Source organism: Sapajus apella, unplaced genomic scaffold (assembly GCF_009761245.1).
Source record: "Sapajus apella isolate SASKATOON/1434 unplaced genomic scaffold, GSC_monkey_1.0 scaffold40, whole genome shotgun sequence".
NCBI lineage: Eukaryota > Metazoa > Chordata > Mammalia > Primates > Cebidae > Sapajus > Sapajus apella.
This window is the reverse complement of record NW_022436980.1, coordinates 6,115,793-6,139,405: the sequence shown is the minus strand read 5'-3', so window position 1 is coordinate 6,139,405 and position 23,613 is coordinate 6,115,793. Positions and strand designations below refer to the sequence as shown.

Genomic DNA, 23,613 nt, shown 5'->3' with positions numbered 1-23,613 from the left:
AATTCTCCAGACAAAATCCAATAAGGAGAAATCATGATTTCTGTCTAAAAATTTTATTTTGTAATATTTTTCTTGCTTCCTGTACCTTACTTTCTGTGACAGTAATAAACAGTTCATAATGCTTCATCTACTAGCCTCATCCATAGAATCTAGGAACAGTTCAACATATAAAATTTTTTTTTAACAAAGACAAAAATCATCTGGTAACTTCCTACTAGAGCACTTGCACTGGAATAGGTAAGTTTTTCTTATTCAGAGAGGAATACATTCTTTATCTTATGGATTTAAAAAATTTAATTATCTTTCCCTAGCTTAAAATAATAGGCATTTTGGGCTTGGCACAATGGCTCATGCCTGTAATCCCAGCATTTTGGGAGGCCAAGGCGGGCAGATAATTTGAGGTGAGGAGTTTGAGACCAGCCTGGCCAACATGGTGAAACCCTATCTCTACTAAAAATACAACAAAAGTATTATCCAGGGGTGGTGGCACACGCCTGTAATCCTAGCTACTCAGGAGACTGAGGCAGGAGAGTCTCTTGATCACTTGAACCTGGGAGGCAGAGGTTGCCATGAGCAAAGATCATACCACTGCACTCCAGCCTGGGCAACAGGGTGAGACTCCATCTCAAATAAAAGTAACAATAGGCATTTTTAAGACATCAGGAATAGCTAGAATTTATAAATTACCCAGAAGTGATAAAATTGTACTTAGATTTTTCACAGATAAATTTTCCTATTCCTGGATATCTTGGGACCAAACTATGTATAACCAAATTTTAAGGTGACCAAAATTAAAATTCATAAATATTCTGAATGTCTCATCTACTTTCCTTCCAGAAACCCGAGAAAAACTGAACTGATTTCTCACTTCCTTTAATGAGCATTAATGACAACTAGAGATGGACAAGCTAATCTTAAAAGAGTGTTTTTAAGACAGAATATCACACAGGTTGTTTAAGGGTTATCTTCAAACATTTTCCTGAATAAAATGTTAATAAACAAAAAAAATGTACATAAGTGAAAAGAGAATCAGAATGGAGAATATCCTCCATTACTTTTAAATGACAAAATGAACAAACATGAGAGAAAATTCTATTTCTGAAATGAAAGATCGCTCAAATGAGAGAAGGCAGATCACACTGTGGAATGTCTAAGGGGAAATCCAGGTAGATTGCACACTGTAGTATTCAGTTAAAAGTTATCCCAAGAAAGAAATAAAAGACATTAGATATTCAGTAAGGTAAGTAAGTAAATAAATAAACAAGAAAAATGATGACAAATTTGCAAGGGACACCAACACCAAATGCAGTTTTTGTTTTTGTTTGTATGCCACAGAGAATCAGTCAGCTAGTGACAAGTAAGGAAATTCAAATGGTAGCTTTTCTAAGTTAAAAACAGAAAACATATATCACACACACACACACACACACACACACACACACACACACACACACTTGGAAAACATCAAGGAGATTCTCATGCTTCAAATCTATTTTGAGGCATACAAATTTAGAGAGTCTAGATTTAAAATAATGGCAAATACAAAAGTCTTTCTTAATTAAAATGCTAACTACAGATAAATCACTAGCATCAAATAGGTACCGACCAAAAGTAAAACTGTGCTCAAAATAACTAACCTGTTCTTAAAATGGCCATTTTCACAAACTATGAAATATTGGCAATGTGGCCAAATTCCCTAAAAAGGGGTTTAGAAGCAGCCTTTGTAACTGTGGGAATATGTATAAAACAGGAAGATCCACAAAAAGCTTTTGCCCACTTGGTGAATTGAGCCTCTCACATCTAGGCTTCTTGTGGCATTAAATAAGCATCTGTAAATGCAGTAACTAGAATATATAATCTATTCAGATTTTCAAAAAGGCTTTTGAGAAAGTTTCACAGAAAAAACTGTGCAAATAAATTTTGGGTAAACATGGAATTATAAATACATATTTTCATAAGCACAAAACTATGTTAGATATAGGAAGAAAATGTGAAGTGGAAATGATGAGTAAATGCTTTCATAAGTTTTGACTATGGAATTCAAAGTGTCAACTTCACATATTTTAGATTTTCCTATCCTTTTCAAATAGTAAAATATCAAACCACAGCATGATGAAATCTTAAAAAGCTGGGATGACTCCCTGTGTACTACAGATTAAGAAACTGAGACACAGAGGATTAATTATTGCTCAAGGTTAAGGCATAAAAACATCAAGAAGATTTTATAACATTTACAAATTTGAACAAGAAGTGCCACATGAGCTCCCCTATAGGGATGTGTTCAGTATTATATTTGACAAGTTATAAAGATTACAAATCTGTTCACGCAAATATGGCCTTGAAAACATGGTCCCTAAACAAAAACCTTAAAAGAATTATAATACATTCCCTGAAAACATCTCAATGTGTTCTGGTTATAAAGATATCCAAAATACTGGACATCATCAGAAGTGCTTTGGATCCAGTCTTAGGGAAATCCAAAATTTAATAGCTGTATATCAGAAAAAAAAAAAAAGCCTTCAAAGGACATAGTGAGGAAATGACAAGGAGCACAGGAAGAAAATCAGGAAAGCACGACACCATGAAAAATAAGGGAAAAAAGCATTGCAATAAGGAGGAGTGGTCATCAATGTCAAATGCTCAATGAGATCCCAATGAGTGCTAATTTGGAGGTTTCTGTAGCAGACAAGGTGAATTGCGGAGTAGATTGGTGAAGAAATGAAAATGGAGGGTAGAAACATTTCTTTGAAGAAATGTGAGTGTCGTTCTGCAGGTAAATATATATATATATACACACACACATATATATATATGTATGTGTGTGTGTATATATATATATATATACACACACACACACACATATATACGATAATTGGTCAATATCTGAAAATGTAGGCCCAGAGGCTTTAAGAGGATATTCACTAGATGCCTTCCTTACACCTTATACAACAATTAACTCAAGATGGATTAAAGACTTAAATGTAAGACCTAAAACAATAAAAACCCTAGAAGAAAACCTAGGCAATACCATTTAGGATATAAGCATGGGCAAAGACTTCATGACTAAAACACCAAAAGCACTGGTAACAAAAGCCAAAATTGACAGATGGGTTCTAACCAAACTAAAGAGCTTCTGCACAGCAAAAGAAACTATCATGAGTGAATAGGTAACCTACACAATGAAAGAAAATTTTTGCAATCTATCCATCTGACAAAGAGCTAAAATCCAGAATCTACAAAGAACTTAAACAAGTTTACAAGAAAAAAACAAACAACCCCATCAAAAAGTGGGCAAAGGATATAAAAGGACACTTCTCAAAAGAAGACATTTATGCAGCCAACAAACATATGAAAAAAAGCTCATCATCACTGGTTATTAGAGAAATGCAAATCAAAACCACAATGAGATACTATCTCACACCAGTTACAATGGTGATCATTAAAAAGTCAGGAAACAACAGATGCTGGAGAGGACGTGGAAGATCGGAACACTTTTACGCTGTTGGTGGGAGTGTAAATTAGTTCAACCACTGTGGAAGACAGTGTGGTTATTCCTCAAGGATCCAGAACCAGAAATACCATTTGACCCAGCAATCCCATTACTGGGTATATAGCCAAAGAATTATAAATCATTTTATAATCAATTATAAAAATGGTATTTCTGGTTCTGGATCCTTGATCTATATAGCCAAAGAATTGGCTATATACCAGAAATACCATTTGACCATAGAACCAGAAATACCATTTGACCCAGCAATCCTATTACTGGGTATATAGCCAAATAATTATAAATCATTCTATTATAAAAACACATACACACGTATGTTTATTGCAGCAATGTTCACAATAGCAAAGACTTGGAACCGACCCAATCACCCATCAATGATACACTGGATAAAGAAAATGTGGCACACATATACCATGGAATACTATGCATCCATAAAAAAGGATGAGTTTCTATCCTTTGCAGCGACATGAATGAAGCTGGAAGCCATCATTCTTTTTTTTTTTTAATTTTTGTATTTTTTTTTCCATTTATTTATTTTATTGCATTTTAGGTTTTGGGGTACATGTGAAGAACATGCAAGATTGTTGCATAGGTACACACATGGCAGTGTGATTTGCTGCCTTCCTCCCCATCACCTACATCTGGCATTTCTCCCCTTGCTATCTCTCCCCAACTCCCCACTCCCCACCGTCCCTCCCTTATTTCCCCCTAACGGACCCCAGAGTGTAGTGCTCCCCTCCCTGTGTCCATGTGTTTTCATTGTTCAACACCCGCCTATGAGTGAGAACATGCGGTGTTTGATCTTCAGCATTTCTGTCAGTTTGCTGAGAATGATGGTTTCCAGGTTCATCCATGTCCCTTCAAAGGACACAAACTCATCATTTTTGATGGCTGCATAATATTCCATGGTGTATATGTGCCACATTTTCCTGTCCAGTCTATCATCGATGGGCATTTGGGTTGGTTCCATGTCTTTGCTATTGTAAACAGTGCTGCAATGAAAATTCGTGTGCACGTGTCCTTATAGTAGAACGATTTGTAATCCTTTGGATATATACCCAGTAATGGGGTTGCTGGGTCAAATGGAATTTCTATGTCTAGGTTCTTGAGGAATCGCCACACTGTTTTCTACAATGGTTGAACTAATTTGCACTCCCACCAACAGTGTAAAAGTGTTCCTATTTCTCCACATCCTCTCCAGCATCTGTTGTCTCTAGATTTTTTAATGTTCACCATTCTAACTGGCGTCAGATGGTATCTCAATGTAGTTTTGATTTGCATTTCTCTGATGACCAGTGATGATGAGCATTTTTTCATGTTTTTTGGCCTCATGTATGTCTTCTTTTGTAAAGTATCTGTTCATATCCTTTGCCCACTTTTGAATGGGCTTGTTTGTTTTTTTCTTGTAAATCTGTTTTAGTTCTTTGTAAATTCTGGATATCACCTCTTTGTCAGATGTCAATTCTAAGCAAAAAGAACAAAGCGCGAAGCCTCACACTACCGGACTTCAAACTATACTACAAGGCTACAGTAATCAAAACAGCATGGTACTGCTACCAAAACAGAGATATAGACCAATGGAACAGAACAGAGGTCTCGGAGGCAACACAACATATCTACAAGCATCTGATCTTTGTCAAACCTGACAAAAACAAGCAATGGGGAAAGGATTCCCTGTTTAATAAATGGTGTTGGGAGAACTGGCTAGCCATGTGCAGAAAGCAGAAACTGGACCCCTTCCTGACACCTTACACTAAAATTAACTCCAGATGGATTAAAGACTTAAACATAAGACCTAACACCATAAAAACCGTAGAAGAAATTCTAGGCAAAACTATTCAGGACATAGGCGTAGGCAAGGACTTCATGACCAAAACACCAAAAGCATTGACAACAAAAGCCAAAATAGACAAGTGGGACCTAATCAAACTCCACAGCTTCTGCACAGCAAAAGAAACAGTCATTAAGAGTGAATCAGCAACCAACAGAATGGGGAAACCATCATTCTTAGCAAACTAGCATAAAGAACAGAAAACCAAACACCACATGTTCTCACTCATAAGTGGGAGTTGAACAACGAGAACACGTGACACAGGGAGGGGAACATCACACACCAAGGCCTGTCGGGGAGTGGGAGGCTAGGAGAGGGGCTGCATTAGGGGAAATACCTAATGTAGATAGTGGGTTGAAGGGTGCAGCAAGGCACCATGGCACGTGTATATCTGTGTAACAAACCTACATATTCTGCACATGTATCCCAAAACCAAAGTATAAAAAAAAAAAAAAAAAGAGGAGATTTGGTATTACCCAGAATTATACTTATTTCACCATAATTCCTAGTCAAATATGTCATAAGCTTGGAAAAAGGATCTCAAAAGAACTTAGAACTATCCTCCTTTAGTACAAAAAATAAATGCCATCTGGTTTGCAGTAGGGTTGTAGACCTTCCAAGACTTCTGCATTTTGGTTTAATCAGAGATTTTCAGAAGTCTAAAAATAATTATTCATCTTTGAAAAAATAAGGGTACCACACAGCTAGCTAGGTCTGTGATCTGAGGGAAAAACAATTATCTTAAAAGGTACCTTATGAGGTCATTGTTTCACATGATAAAACATGAACATTAGAAGGACAAGTCTAGGTTAGAAGTCTCAGATCACTTTAATTGTTCTAATTGATGAATATTCCTCAAGGAAAAAAGTGGGCTCCGTTTCTGTTTTTAAAAATCCAGAGTATCTGTAATAGCGCAACTAATGACAACCTTCCCGTTCTTCTTGCCTAAGAGGAAACCCTATAATAAGAGCTTCCCAAAATGTCAAATAATACTTGTCTCATAACAGGGCTTCTTTGTTCATTCACCATGTCTCTTTTGATATGCACAGATAATAAAAGTTCATGTAAAACTAAAGGTAATGTAGAGCAGAAGCCAACACTAATTCTGTATAAATATGTCTGATTAATAAGAATGCCATTGTTATGGTTATTTCATAATGTCACGATTGTTACAAGAACAGAAGATAGAAGTACTCTTACTGTTTTCGTTCATACTCTGTCATCCAACCAGTTTGCAAATTTCTGTTCAATGGGAAAAATGAAGGATAGATTTTTGTCCATTAATTACTTCTTTTGCATAAGTTAATCTCATAAATTGTGAAATGAGCATTAAATTCAGGAGAAAAAAATAGGGTTTTTATTTTAAAATTGAACTCCACATCCACTAAAAAAATGAATACATGCTCCAGGCTTATTTTCTAAGCTCTTTCTTCCACATGCACAACTGCTATATCCCTCTGATGCTCAAGAGCACATGAAAAATAAAATTTAGCATGATAGCACTAAATATAATATACTAGGTAAGAGCCTAGTATATTATACCTAAACTGTAGTTTAATACAACAGCCATATACAAGATTGTATATGGGATTTGGTTACACAAACTAAAATTCCACACTGGTGAAGTAATAAGTAACCCCATCCAGATGTGAGTATCTGGTCCCTTATTGGAAAGGAAATAGAAAACAAGTAATAAGACAACAGCCTATACTCACTGCAGACAGATAGCCTGATATATTTTGAAGAAAAGTCTAAAGCCGGTAGATAAGTTTGTATTGTCATTATTTTGCTTTTCTCTTTAAATTCTTATCTCCTAGATCCTGGCATTACCCCTTGGGGCAGCAGTATAATATAAAAGCTTAACAGTCGATCTTAAATTTAGCTGACATGTTTATACCCTTCAAAACATACTTTTTAGATTGCACCCAAGAAGGAGATTATTAAATAGTAGCAGGAGACCAATGTGGACCATTTTGACTGGACAAAAAACAGTACTGTGTCTTCTTGTTGACAAATCAAACAACATTTATATACTTATAATCGATTTCATAAATAAGAGGATATTAATGACTGAGAAAAAAAGGGAAAAATTGTATTTCTCCCAAGTCCCTTCATCCACTCTCAAACTCCATATTAGTTTAAAAAAGTGAAAGAAGCTATGCATGAAAAAGAGTGTGCTCAGTTGAGCTGGAGTCTCTTGTGAAACAGGTTCTGTCAGTCAGAAGGCAAGGGTACATTTCTGTAATTATTTAAGCCTATATTTTGTAGTAATTAGCTAGAACTCCATTTTGCTGGAGCTGGCATCACTCACAGCTCATTTTTTTTTTAATTTAGACTTTTCGTTCCTTTTTATAAAATAAATTTACATATTTTCAGTCTCTCAATCCCTCCTATGTTTTATTTATGAATATAGCCCTTCTTGATGGGAACTCTAATGTGAAAGAGGTAGTAATTAATGTCCCAATCTGCTAGGTTAATCCCTTTCCACACTCTCTACAGAGAAGTTTAAGGTAAGTAACAGTTTACAGTCAATATTAGGTTTAATTATGCTTAATGAGAGTTAGTGTCTCTGTTTACCAACTGCATTTAGGTGTGTGGCTCCTAGATGAATTTTCCCTTGGCCTCATTCTGATTTGCTAATAGTGCCACTGTGTACTGTATACTCAGTGCTTAAATCTATAAAGCTGCTTCTGTAGAACAAAGCAAGTAAGGCATCTGTTTCAGTTGAAACATTATTAAACAGATGAGTGCAGTTTTACCACAACCATATCTTTCTTTGGGAAGGGTGCTATTATTTTATAATGCTTTCCAAACAGATCCATGTAAAAGGCTAATTGCTGCCTAAAGTCACGATCCTGGGTTAAGTCTATACATATTAAAAAAATGTTTCAAACTAAGTACAATAATCAATGGTGAGTATTTTTAAACTATGGAGTATTAAACACTTCTAAGACGTTCTGTAGTTCTGTATTAATCTTTCAATATTTCCATTCCAAAAACTATAATGGAAAACTACTTTAGCAAGTAGTTTTTTTGCCTTGGAAACATCTTTTGTCTTAAAATTATATTTAACTTTGTTGCTGTGTATAAGACAAAACTTTTGTTTCCTTACTGAAACTATAAAAATAAGCACCAAAACAAATACCCTGGTGTCAAGGAAATCAGACAGTAAGTCAAGGGAAATTTAGTAAACATATTTTTAAAGAATCCATTTTTGCTATATTTTTGTTATGGATAAATTCTGTATACAACTGACAATGTCATTTCTCTAAGTGCGTTCATAGGCTAATCAATTTAATAAACATACTTTGAGCTAAGCACAAAAATGAACATGACATACTCCCTTCTCTCAGGAATCTTACCATCTAGAAAGGAGCCAAGCATGAGTTAAAAACTTTAATAGGCTGGGTGCAGTGGCTTACACCTGTAATCTCAGTGCTTTGAGAGGCCAAGGTGGGTGGATCACCTGAGGTCAGGAGTTCAAGACAAGCCTGGCCAACATGGTGAAACCCTGTCTCTATTATAAACACAAAAATTAGCCAGGTGTGGTGGTGCATGCCTGTAATCCCAGGTACTAGGGAACCTGAGGCCTCAGAATTGCTTGAACCTAGGAGGCAAAAGTTGCAGTGAGCTGAGACTGGGCCACTGCACTAGTCTGGGCAACAGAGTGAGATTCTATCTCAAAAAACAAACAAACAAAACCCCAAAACACTACGCTACAATAGGGTAAATCATACTCATGTATTAAGGAGACAGAGAAAAGATCAGTTGATCTGTAGAGGATTCTGCTGGTGAAATAGCAGTTTTTTCTGGGTCATGTGAAGACCATAGCAGGTTAAGTGAACAGTAACAGCAAAGACAGAAAGCATGGCAGGCACAGTGTATTTAAAAGACAGCAAAGAGTGAAGTGTGTGTGGAAAGAACTATGTGCCTGGGTGGAGGAGGTGAGGGGTGATGGAAAGAGAGGTGGGAGTTTGGAAGTTAGGGGCTCAAAAAGTGTACTGAGACCAAATTAAGAATCTTCAATGTCATCTTGTGTTATTTTTTAGGTAATATGAAGGATAGAAAAAGGTAAAGACATAGCACTACCAAACAAGGATAAGGTCTGAATAAATTCTTTCAAATTAAACTGAATTCTTCTAAGCCTACTGATCTCTGAAACCACTTTCAAATTTCAAACCTCCCACAATGTAATTTAGAAGCCCTTGCATTTAGATCAAAGAATTAGTTTGTGCCATGGGGAAAAAAATTCCTAAAATGTGTCTATCTGAAAGATTGGATGATAACATATTAACGGAGGCTAGTAGAAAGAGAAGCTGTTAGGTTCATACCCCAGGGAATCCTGAGAAATCTGCAAATAATTAAATGTACTTGGTGAAATAAAAATCTGCTTACAATTAATTTCAGAAATGTTCTGCCTTTTGAAAATTCTCCCTTAGTTAATATATCATGATTGTTTTTGTTTTTTAAAGTTTAATTGGCCACTAAAAGTTGTATATATCTATAATATACAACATGCTGTTTTAACATATGCATTACTCCACATATTTTTGTAGTGAGAAGACTTAAGATCTATTCTCATAGCAATTTTTCAGTATAGAATATATTTTTATTTACTCTAGTCACCATGATGTACAACATATCTCTTCAACTTATACCTCCTGTCTAAGTGAAATTTTGTACCCCTTGACCAGCAGCTCCAGTCTCCCATCCCAGTCTCTGGTAATCACCATTCTACTCTCCATATCTATGAGCTTGACTTTTTTAGATTCCTCATATAAGTGAGATCATGCAGCATTTGTCTTTCTGTACTTGGCTTATTTCACTTAATATCCTCCATGTCTATCCAGGTTGTCAGAATGACAGCATTTTTTTCTTTTTTAGAGCTGATTTATATTTCATCATGCTTATGTATATTATTATCCATTCCTCCATTGATGGACACATGATAATACCCACTTTAACAGGTGTGAGGTCATATTCACTGTGGTTTTAATTTGCATTTCTCCGATGATTAGTGATGTTGAGCATTTCTTTACATACCCATTGACCATTTGTATGTCTTCTTTTGAGATATATCTATTCAGGTTCTTTGCCTTTTTTTCAATTGGATTGTTTTCTTACTATTGAGTTGTTTGAGTTTCTTACATATTTTAGATATTTACCCTCTTATCAGGTGTACATTTTGAAAACATATTCTTCTATCCCTTAGGTTGTGTCTTTATTCTGTTAATTGCTTGCTTTTACTTTTGCTTTTAGAAAAATAAAAAAAAAGAGGCAAACATTTCCTTAAAATCCATAAACTAATGAGTTTTAAAAGAAAGCCATCCAAACTACATAATCAGAAAAAGACTTTCTACAGCTTAGATCCTGTTTTTGTAGTATTTTAGAATGTCTAAACACATGGACTATGATATTTGCCTCTTTTTGGAACATCAATTCCTTTTTTGTAACAGTACACTAATTTCCTTTTAAGGAATAATATCTTTCCCTTCCAGCGTAGTATTGGTGAGATAGTAACTCCAGATTCAAAGATAAACATGGGGAAATTAGGTAGATAAAAACAGTGAACATACAAAAAAAAGAAGCACATGAGGTGAACAAAGAAAAATGTGGCAAATGTATCAGACAGATGAAAATTGTTTAAAATAAATGCTTTAATATTTTCAAAAAATGGCAAACATTTCTCTAATTTAAATAATCATTAGTTATTTAACACTTTCTATGTGCTAAGCATTGAATGCATCAATTTATTAATAATATCTCCATTCCTAATTATAACCCCAATAGATAGATGTTATTTTTTCCACGTCTGGTGAGTAGACTTAAATGCAGAGAAGTAAAGTAACTTGCCCCAACTCATAGTAAATAGTTCAGCCAAGACTGAATCTCAAACCCAATGGAAAGCAAAATGATACTTCCAGTACAGGAAGTATAAAACATACAGATTAAATAAACAAAAAGTTCAACATTCCTATCAATAAGGAACTCCAAAATTACATTACTTTTTAAAACACAAATAACTTGAAGCTCTAGAGTTAAGTAAGGTAGTAACATAATTCTGAAATTAACATGAAAATATTTACATAAAATTCAATATTCTTTTAAAAAAATTTAAAAAGTACACTCATACTGGGAAAATATTTTTCATGGGAAACACTTTGGGATGATATTATCTATTCTATAAGAAAAGAGTCACTTTCCTGAAGAGTTCTTTGCTTTCAATGCTGTCACCTAAATTAACTTCATGTTATGAAACACATCACACTAGTTTTAGCCTAGAGAATAATTTGAACAAAACCAAGTTAACCATTTATAAAATACAAAGAGGTGGTTGTATACCTTTAAGATAATTATTCAGATGTTTTTAACTATTCATTGCTCTATAGTATTTTAGATTTAATTTTGTGAATTTAGCAACAAAGAACACAGTTTAGCACAAAATGAGAAAACCTGTTCAGAAGTAAAGAAATCATCTAAACATTAATAGATTTTTACTAAATAGCAGCAGAAAATGATATACTTTGTGTTATTTTCAGCTATATAAATATCTTATTTTTATCCAATAAAAAAACACACTAAATTCTTTCATTTAAAATACTGATGGTATCAGCAAAGTATTCACACATCTGGATATCTTTCTGTGTTTACCTAAACTGACCTTTCTGGTATGTACTTTCTAACTCAGTACCTTCAGTGTACATTTGCAAAAACTACTTGAACAGTTTACATTCTCCCACACCATGCTACTTCAAATGGTCTTCAAGACATTTAAATTACTGTCAGACACTGGGCATGTGTAGGCACATACTTTTGCATTCCTGCTCAAGGGAAAAAAAAGGAAAAGACCTAGATTCAAAGGGTAATAAAGTCTCTTTCACTCCGATAAATACATTTAAAAAGTTGATCTCGGCTGGAGCGGGTGGCTCACATCTGTAATCCCAGCACTTTTGAAGACCAAGGTGGTGGATCACCTGAGGTCAGGAGTTTGAGATCAGTCTGGCCAACATGGTGAAACCCTGTCTCCACTAAAAATACAAAAATTAGCCGGGCATGGTGGTTAGAACCTGTATCCTGGTACTCAGGAGGCTGAGGCATGAGAATTGCTTGAATCCGGGAGGCAGAAGTTGCAGTGAGTCAATATCACTTCATTGCAACTCAAGCCTGGGCGACTGAGTGATGCTACGTCTCAAAAAAAAAAAAAAAAGATGCTGATCTCATCCTGATGCCAGAGTTGTAAAAAATAATTAGGATCTTAGTGTAAACTCACAAGACATTATATAAAAATCTTTATATGTATTTATAGCAATGTACTACACATAAACACATTTGAATATAGCATGCACATGCATGTGATCTATCTAGCATTCTTGAATGTATATATTATATATAGATACATATGCATTTACATTTCTACATTTATTCCAAAAACTACAGAGAAAATACTTAAACTGTTTTCAAAATACAAATTGTAAATGAAAAAAAATGTTCTTTAAAAACTGTAATTAATGGCTGTTATGTCAAACTGTGAACCAAAAGGTCAAACCCTATAATTTGCAGTTTGAGAGGTCATAGCTCAAATTATAACTTAAAAAAAACTGATTATTTGTGAGTAATTTGACAAATCCACCTAATATACACTGAATGTACATAAATTATTTTTGAGAGTAAAAAGAATGTATGTCCAAGAGGACAGCTGATGGAGGAAATGGCCTTTTACTCAACAAGGCTGAAGTCCAGCATAAATGACTTGGAATGCCTTTGAATGAGCATGCAGGTGGGAAGGCCAAACAGTACACGCATCCAAAAGGGAGCATAATGAACAATCAGATCAGAAGACAAAAGTACTCCACACATACGTCCAATGAGAAAAAAAAAAAACAAAAAAACACACATTTCAATCACCTCCTCTTTCTTCATCATTACTATACCCCAGTTCATGAATGAACTCTGGGCTATTAATAAACAATCATCTAAAGAAATGATTTTTGTAATTAAAAAAATACTGGAAATTTCTATAATATTTCAATATGAGATTTTCAAATGTCTATGGAGATCTTCTGTATCATATAAAGTAAGCCAGGTTTACAAAACTGTACTTTATGACTCATCTTGGATGCAAATATTACCACACCTAGCTTCATCCCGAAGCCACCTGCCCCTTAAAACATACTCTGAAATAGTTTGGCCTCTCCACAATTTTTAATCTACAAGTAATACACTCGTAAGAAGGCAGGTCATTGAAGGTAATTTTTCTCCACCATAGACTCACTTCCCTAACCCAAGCTAGAATTGAGAACGTTAGCAAAATAAGTCATTTATTTATACATCTATGTCTCTAATATTTATTTATGTATTTATTGTATCTCCCTATTAGACTATAAGCTCCACAAGAATAAAAACTAAGTCTCTTTTGTTCAACAGTTATATATAACATATACAAAGTTTCTAGCACAGAGCTCACATTCCATAAATGTTTGCTGGAAAATGCAAAGAAGTGATTGACAGAAGAAAGGAGGGATGCCTGAAATTAACTAATCTACTCTAGTATTATTTGTGCAATTGTGGAGAGAAAAATCCCTAAAATTGTACACTGTATTTAATCAATTGACCTATCCAACAATTCACTGATACATCAATCCTTGAAACCAAAAATATCTCAAATGGCTTCCAAAAGTACACAGTTACATAGTTAAATAAATTAAAATAGATGAAAAATGAAAAGGATACAAAGTATAGTGGGGAACAGGATATTTCTCTATGTATACAAGTAAAGACAGTTAAATCACAGGAATGAGAAAGAATTTGCTTTTTAATTTCTTTAACCTTTTTATAACTAGTAGTATAACAGTGTTATAAACACTAAGCAAATATTTACTATTTCCTTGTCTAGCCATTACTATGGCAAATACTATATAAACAGGTACCTTATATCATGAGCCAGGCAATCTATTGGATGAGACAAATATTAAAAGAAAGGGTAATATGTATGCTGTAACAGCAAAACTATAGATTTTTGTAGGAGAGAAAAGTAGGATTCTCTGAACCAGCAAAAAAGCTTACATGGTAACTGCTTTACTATGATCCCACTAATTCATGTACCAAGAGATTTTTCTGATACATTCTTGATACATAGGGAAATATATGCTCTCAAATGTTACCAGTACAAATGAAAGGTGCACATGTAAATCACAATATGATAAGAAAACACATTTGAAAATCATTCTCTTTTTTATAAATGAAACCTTAACTCTGACTTCATTTAGCCTGGTTAGTGTTTCTGTCATTCCTTTGGGCCAGCCCACACATACAGGGCTCTTGATAGGTCCTAGGCTCGACCATCTGGCCCTTTGTGTACTTAATTCTTTTTTAATACTAACAAGTGTATTAGTAACACTTCCTTGATCACTGGTAAATATGCAACCACCACACAACTAAGATTTTCCCTAATTCTGAAATTCACTAATTAGTTATGGGTACGGGTTATATTACAAAGGTATGTTGAGTGGTACTGCAATGAGTAATCTAATTCCCAAAAAGAAGTGTGTTAATTTACTTCCCACTTCATTACAGGAATAAAAAAACATCTTATCATCACTAAAGAGTACAAAAAGAGACTTGAATATTTTGGGGAATGGTAGACAGGAAGAAAGCATGAATGCAGCATTTAGGCAAGAAACAAAAATCATCTATATATCTTGGACAATATTCATGCTTTCTCTTAGTATCTTTTGATTGCTTCATTTATTAATGTGCTTCATGAGCACATTTTATTCAATTAATAAACAGGTTTCTAAAGAAGGCAAACAAGGTAAATGATTCCTATTTTCAAAAAACTGATCAGTCTACTGGTACTTAAGTTATGCATTAGTCAACTTTGGAAGCTGCATTAATCTTCGCAAGTCAATAAGGTCGCAATCATTTAATTAAAATAGTAAAATAAAATACAGGCTTAAAAGAGATAATGCAATTTCCAAAGGTGCTACCAAGTCCTTTAGAGAGAAGACATGGTCCAATTATGAGTATCAAAACTGGGAATTTATATATTTTTAAGCCTATTATAAAACATATTTACTTTTTTTTTTTGTTTGATGAGAGATAATCTAATGCTGTTTATTTTTTTTAGAAGATTCAGATAATTCAAAGAGTATCAGCTGATTGTTATGTGTGCTAATTCAAGCATTGCGTTTAAATAATCATAACTTAACTCCCTAAAACTAAAGAGTCTGTGTAAGGTTGGGTCAGTCGTTCTCATTTCTAGAATCAAACAATGTAAGACAAAAAATTCCTATAGATTTTCTGGGGTTCCAGTCTGTCTTCTTTGTTGATAGACACGTTAGGGAAACAATGACATTGTCTTATAGTACTTACCCCAAATAACAAAATCTCAACTAAAAACCTATAAAAGTGGGGATTGTGAAATAGGTGTTAATAATTCCTTAATCAGATCTTGTAACTAATGAAAAACTAATAGTTTATATGCAGAAGTAAACTGATGAAAGGATGAAAAGAATAAACAAGGGGGAAAAGGCACATTTTAAAATATGTAATTTAGAAACTGTCAAAAAGTGGGACATTTCTTATTTAACTGGTGTATGAGAAGAATGGATGCTTTTACATGCACACAAATGCAGGTACAGAAAGGTAAAAGGAGCTTTGTGTTACAATGGAACTTAAACTCCTCTGGGCAGTGATCAGCTAAGATGGAACAGAGACAGTTACAATGCAATGATTAACTAGAGGACAAAGCTATTATTCATGGCAGGTATGTAAGCAATTGGGGCAGCTATGTTGGTGGCCTCTCCTCATCAAGCAGCTTTGCCAGTACAGACTGGAGGCCTGGAATCAGGAAAGACACAAAAACAATAAAACCTAGAGCCAGCTAAGTAAGAGAAGATTCAATGTATTCCATCTCCAAATTTTAAACATTAAGAGAAATCTACACTGAAGAATCTCTTCCCTTGGGATTGGCATACAATGTGTTTATAGACTGTTGGCCAACACTTACCTCTATTTATCTTACTATGCAGAGCAATATGCCTAAAATACCTACTGAGAAATTCTCATTATGTAACAGAAAAGGGAGATTCTACCACTAGCTGGCAAAAATTTTTGTTCATAGGTATGACCATCATGTCATTACATGAACAGATGGTCAAAGTGAGTCCATTTCACTGACAGTATATCATGTGGGTCTTTTTATTCTGAACCATCAAACAAAACAAACACAAAAGAGGTCATTATGCCTTTCCTCATTTGGTTGGCAGCTTTATCTGTGAAATAAGAAAATAAAAAGCTAACATGGACTACAATCCTGCATGTACTATTGGTACCTGCATAGTACCATTTCTGCATAAGATTTAATCAAATATTTTATTCATATTCAGAAATCCTAATATTTGTGAATATGGAAAAACACCTGGGATATTTTTAACTTTCAACTTCATGATCACCAGTAAAAGGAGAAAAATAATCATATTTCATATTATTTGTTTTTTGAGCTAGCCAAAAAACTAATAGTATACAAGAAAAAAGCAAGTTACTACTCTTTATTTGTCTTCAGGTCTTTTAATAAAATCTCAGGAAAAAAACTACTTCAAAAAAACCAAATCATTATGTTAAAATCTATCCCTCTCTGAAACGCTATGTTCCTCTCTCTCTCTCAGATAATTTTAAATATAAAAGCTCAAATGTTCATAACCAAATAAATTGTCTAGCAGATATCCAGTCACCAAACATTAATTTTACACCATGAGATTTCCTTAATCTCTCTCTCTCTCTCTCTCTCATACACACACACACACACACACACACACACACACACACACACATATTCACACACACAGGTTACTAACTTGATTCCTACTATGGTAACTTAATCTCTGTAGCCACTCCAAAATATACTTTACCTTGATTTTGTGAATAAAATTCAATAATCTTATGGGGCAAGGCAGAGATAAAAATTCTAACTATAACAGCTAATAATAAAAAGAAGAGCAGAAAATTACTGAAAATTATATTGCTAAAATGTATCTTTACATGTGGCTGTGAAAACTTAGGTGCCAAGAGAATTCTAGTTAACTACCTTCAGAAAGAGCTAATGAAATATGAGGTTTAAGAGTACATCTTTAGTACTTCTGTACCTTAAAATATTGCCGAGTATTAATTTTTCATCAAGTTGTCATTTTCTCTGACATTTGGTTTTATTAATCAAGGCATTTATGATTAATTTGTAGAAAATATCGTAATTAAGCCAAATAAAATAAAATCCTTAAAAGGTTAAAATTAGAAATCAGGTGAATCAGAACTTTGACATTACCCTGTTGACATACAGGAACTTTTTGGAAGTATGGGACTCAAGTTTTTTTCAGTGAGTTTGGTGCCTTGATCTTGGGCCTGACTGTTTTTAAAAAAATGTTATAAAGATTTGATTAAAAGCTCTCTGACAGTTTTGACATTCAGGTGAAAGTACTGCTGCTGCATTTGGAACAATTTGCATATCCCACTGCTAAACGGAATGTTTGAGGTGTGCACTGGTGTAAAGAAATTAAAAACAAGCTATCACACATGCTTAAGTGTATGTATTCACAAAACTGATGGTTGGATCGCATCACCCCATCCCCCTCCAATGTAATCTGTGATTTACTCTTCTATAATAAATTACCCTACCATGTTAGTCTCGCTGGAAAATCTAACCATGCATGTAAGAAGCAAAGTAATTACAGCCCCCTCTTGTCTAAGAAACCTCCTTCAATTCCTATGAGCTCTTTATACACAATGCAGCCACACGAGTCTATTGTAAACTTCTTGCCTGAAATTCTGGACTTCTATCAGTAGCCACTAAATCTCATCTGAACAGTTTCGTTGTCCTTAACAAATACAATTTTATTTCTTATAGTTAGTGGTAAAGCTCTTCCTCAGGAGAAATTGGTACTGATGTTTTGGCTTTAAGCCAATATGTCTATTTAAGGAAAGAACAGTTTAAAATCATGAGTTCCAAATCAATAAAAAAGGGAGGCACAAAGGGACATAATACATAATCAAATGGAAGAAGAGTTTTAGCAACATCTAATCAGGCTGAAATATTCAGAAAGAATGTAAATTTTCTATATTTTTAACTTATAATTTCAGATTATTTTTAGGTATGCAAAGAAAAAATATATTAAATGTGTTGAAGAACAATGAAAAAAAAAAAACAAAAACAAAAAAACAGAGGTAGTAAATCCAAGACCTAAATGTCGTTAAGACAATTCAAGAAGATAAAGCCCATTCAAGAAAATATCATCGGACATTACCTTCAGCTTTTAGAGTTTCAAAGGGCAATTCTTAACACTTCTTTTTATTTGTCTGTAAGAAAAGGAATACTTAAAATTAGAAATCTGCCAAAAAATTTGCATTTCTATAATATCTTTATGACTCAGGTAGCTGTTTGTGTATGTCAACTAATATCTATAGTTTTAAAAATAAAACTAAAAGCTACCACATTCATATGTGTACAAGTACTCAGAAAAATGTGGCCCAAATATATAATCTAAACAATTCCATATACATTTTTGAGGAGGGACAGCCTAGTATTTGCTATAGTATCATAAGAAGTTGTCCTAACACATAAGGATATTTGCATTTTTATTTTCATATTGTCTTTCAAGAAAAGAAAATCTCAAATTGCTTTTAACCTATTTACTTGTTTATTCTTATTTAACAGAGACTTTGCAAAGATCTATGATATATAATGTACTGGTCCTCACTGGTGAGTTTCAAAGTATAGAAAGATAAAACACAAGCCCTATTCTCAAAATTGTAGGTAAGGTTAGAGATATTTACATAAACACAGATAACCCAAAGAAAATCAAAAGAAAATGATGGAAAGAAATAAAAATGTAAAGGGTAACATGTTCAGTACAGCTTAGTACCTAAGGCATTGACATTAAAACATGGCTTAATATTTCCCGTCTTAGCAGAAAGGCTAATAGTAAGGTCCTCCCCATATTCAAATGCAAGGATGCCGAACAAATGGATGAGTTGCGTTTAAATTTCTTTTCATCCAAATGCATCTGACAGTATAGAATTGAAGCTGGACTGGGAACAAGGAGGATGTTGAGGTTTCTTTAAAGCCAATTTGGTGACTTTGACTATAGACAGATTGAACTAAAAACGACTCTCCTATTAAAAATTGAATTTGATGTTGTGTGTCCTTAGAAAATGATCTCTCTAAATTTGCTATGAAAATCTCAATGATGACCTACATGTCATATTTACTAATAATCTCCACAGAGATTTTTAGCCATTCAAAGTCTCAAAAGCAGTTTTAATAATGAAAATACATAAACATATGCTGATTCTATAATCTAGTATATCTACAGTAAAATGCCCATTAAAATTTAAAAAACCTGAGGATTTTAATTGAGTGTATCATCAATATGCATGCACAATATTTTTGCAAACAACAAACGACACCAGTAAAGCAAAACAAACCTACGGTTTGGCTGCACTAACAGACAAATAGGGTCCAGAAAAGGAATCTGACAGTCCTGTTATATTTGGGGTACATGAGCAATATTACAGTTTCTCTGCAACTGCAAACTAGGAGAGGCACAAAGTTAGTAACTGCTAGGAGGAGTGAGACCAGAACAATTGATGATGATGAGATAGGATGATTAGGAACAAAAACCAAAAAATGTTCCGATCATAGAGATAACGTGAAGGACACCTTTGAGAAAATTAACTTGGCCATTATATGTAATATTATAAAAGTTGTTTTTATTAATTTGTTATCTGTCTCTTCCTCTAGAATGGAAGTATGTTACTGTGAAAAGCACTTTGTCTTTTTCACCGTAACCCCATTTTCTTGAATAGGGCCTGCCATATACTAGGATATCAATGAATATTTACTCAGCGAATGAATGAACAGCCTAACCAATAAAATAGGCACTAAGTCTGTGTCTATTTACAGATGAGAAATTTAGGCTTAAAGAAATTACATCACATATACCAAATTAAACTGTAATTCTGCTACTATAAATTCCTACAATGCATTGTTTATTCTTCCATTCAATAGTCATTCTAGCAACAGGAGAAACAGGCACAAAGCAAATAAATTGTCAGACTTGTAATGTCATATAATTAGTACTATAAAGTCAGATAAAACAAGATAATAGCACTGAGAGTTACATGGCCTGATATTTTAGATAGATTTGGCCAGGAAGGCTTCTCCAATGAGGTAATAATAATAAGAAATCTGAATCAAGTAAAGAAGAGAGTCAAAAAAATATCTGAAGGACCATCTGAACTGTTTTAGAATCAAATAACACATATTTCCTTGCCTAGTATAATGGTCAGCACATACCAAACACTGCATTCAATATTATTTAGTTTATTATATTGCTAGTACTTTTATAAATTGTGAATTTCCCACTAGATTACTTTGTCAAAGGTATTGTTATTTTCCTTAAAGTTCCTTAAATAGTGCCTAGCAATATCACAATAAATATTTAGAGAACAAAAATAGAAAACCACAATTTTCAATTCATTAATTAGAAAATGAACAGACTATATTAATATTAAGAGTCACCATCTTTCATATGCCTGAGTCAATCTAACTCTGTTAAATCAATTTCACATAATAATTCATCTTTCCTAAATTTAAATAAAAGAGGAAAACATATAAAATGGCTAGGGCCAAGAAGTCATAGATAACAAAAGAATAAGAAAGAATCAAAAGAAAATTAAGTTATTAACATGAGGCCACTCTCTTTACCATTTACATGCTGTCTGATTCCATCAGATTAACACATTTTTCCAGTGCAGGGACATTGCTATGCAGATATCTGACTCATTTGTGTATTCCTAATGCAAGCACAAGGCTTATTATACAGCAAACATTAAAAAAACCTTTGTTGTACTGAAATGAACTAAAATGATTTTTAATGGTTTTGGTGCTTTAAAGCTAGCTTAAAACATAACAACAAACCAGGGGATTAACAAACTTAAAAAACAAATTTAAACAGAGAAAACATCAAGCATTAGGTTTGGGTCCTGTAGCAATGGAGTAGAGAACAAGGTAGGTTCTTTCCAAAGAGTGAAAAGTGTGATATTGGCATTGGAAGAGACAGACCAGTAGAAGAGGACAGGCGGACTCCAATATGGGGTAAGTATTACAAGTAGCATTTCCATGAACAATGTTATGATAGTTGACTGACTACATATGGAAAAATAAATTCTGTTCTCTATCTTATCAGCATTAAAATATAAATCAGGTCACTATAACTCAATATAACATAGAAAACAGTCAAGGACCTCTAAAAAAAAACCACATCATGTATAATTTTCTGAACTCCAATGTAAGAAGGACTATTTAAGTACATATACAGTGGTAATTAATATAAGCATAAAGATTTATGATTTTTACTAGTTAAAATTAAAAATTTTAGCCTGGGAACATAGTAAACTCTGTCTCCACAAAAAACACCAAAATTAGTTGGGCATGGTGGTGCACACCTGTAGTCCCAGCTATTCGGGAGGTTAAGGTGAGAGAATCACCTGAGCCTGGAGAGGTGAAGGGTACAGTTGGCCATGATCCTGCCACTGTACTCCAGTTTGGGCAAGAGAATGAGACCCAGTCACCAAAAAAAAAAATATGTATAAAGACATCTTTAACAAAATTCCAAATTAAGACACCATCAACAAATAAATATTTTCAAAGTGTATACTGTTCACTGGGTTAAGAGTCTTTTTTTTTTTTTTTTTTTTGAGACGGAGTCTCCTACTGTCACTGAGGCTGGAGTGCAGTGGCGTAATCTCGGCTCAGCAACCTCCTCCTCCTGGTCTCAAGCAATTCCCTGCCTCAGCCTCCCAAGTAGCTGTGATTACAGGTGCCTGGCATCATGCCTAGCTAATTTTTGCATTTTTATTATAGACGGGGTTTCAGCATCTTGGCGAGGCTGGTCTTGAATTCCTGACCTCATGATCCACCCACCTCACCCTCCGAAAGTGCTGGGATTACAGGCATGAGCCACCACACCTGGCCAAGAATCTTTATAAATGAATAAACATATTATTCTACTTTTTAAAATGAGCAAAATACATGAATAGGCAATTCACAATAGAATTGTGAGTTTTCTCCTAAAATATGGAATGCATTTATAAATATATTTTAATATTTATAAAATATATTTTAAACTATATATTAAATAGTAACACTTATTACTCTTAATACTAATTAATACCATTAATTCTAAATAATACTTATAAGTAATAAGCTGAAATAAGAAGCTAAAATACAAATGAAATAATATGAGGCTAGCATGGTGGCTCACACCTGTAATCCCAGTACTTTGGGAGGTTGAGGCAGGAACATCACAAGGTCAAGAGATTGAGACCAATCTCCAAAATACTGAAACCCTGTCTCTACTAAAAACACAAAAATCATCTGGACATGGTGGTGTGAGCCTGTAGTCACAACTACTTGGGAGGCTGAGACAGGAGAATCTCTTGAACCTGGAAGGCAGAGTTTGAAGTGAGCCAAGATGGCGCCACTGCACTCCAGGCTGGCGAAAGAGTGAGACTCTGTTTCAAAAATAAAAATAAAAATAATATTAATCTGCAAAAGCAATGAAAAAAATGCAAATTAAAACCAAAATATTCCAGAATAGTGAATTGGTTAGATAAATTATATGTGATAGGATATTAAGTGTTCATTAAACATGACAGGTGAAAATTTACAATACATCATTAAGCTTAGAAAACAGATTATACAAAATATACATTCTTCTCAGCACCACATCACAATTATTCTAAAATTGGCCACATAATTGGAAGTAAAACACTCCTCAGCAAATGCAAAAGTATGGAAATCATAACAAACAGTTTCTCAGACCACAGTGTAATCAAATTGGAATTCAGGATTAAAAAACTCACTCAAAACCACACAACTACATGGAAACTGAACAACCAGCTCCTGAGTGACTACTGGGTAAATAACAAAATTAAGACAGAAATAAAGACATTTCTTGAAACCAATGAGAACAAAGACACAACGTACCAGAATCTCTGGGACACATTTAAAGCTGTGTGTAGAGGGAAACTGATAGCACTAAATGCCCATAAGAGAAAGAAAGAAAGATCTAAAAATCAACACTCTAACATCATAATCAAAAGAACTAAAGAAGCAAGAGCAAACAAATTCAAAAGCTAGCAGAAGATAAGAAATAACTAACATCAGAGCAGAACTGAAGGAGATAAGAGACACAGAAAACCTTTCAAAAAATCAATGAAT

General features: G+C 34.0%; 1 protein-coding gene across 4 annotated transcripts in view; it reads right to left on the bottom strand.

Moving 5' to 3' along the window:
• The window catches only part of ZBTB20 (zinc finger and BTB domain containing 20), a 796,445-nt gene that overhangs the window by 607,114 nt on the left and 165,718 nt on the right, over window positions 1-23,613 (bottom strand). For all 4 annotated transcript variants that reach the window (XM_032299329.1, XM_032299328.1, XM_032299331.1 and 1 more), the window contains one exon: window positions 18,635-18,686. The gene's annotated coding sequence lies outside the window, so the exon portion shown is untranslated. The remainder of the gene's footprint in view (window positions 1-18,634; window positions 18,687-23,613) is intronic.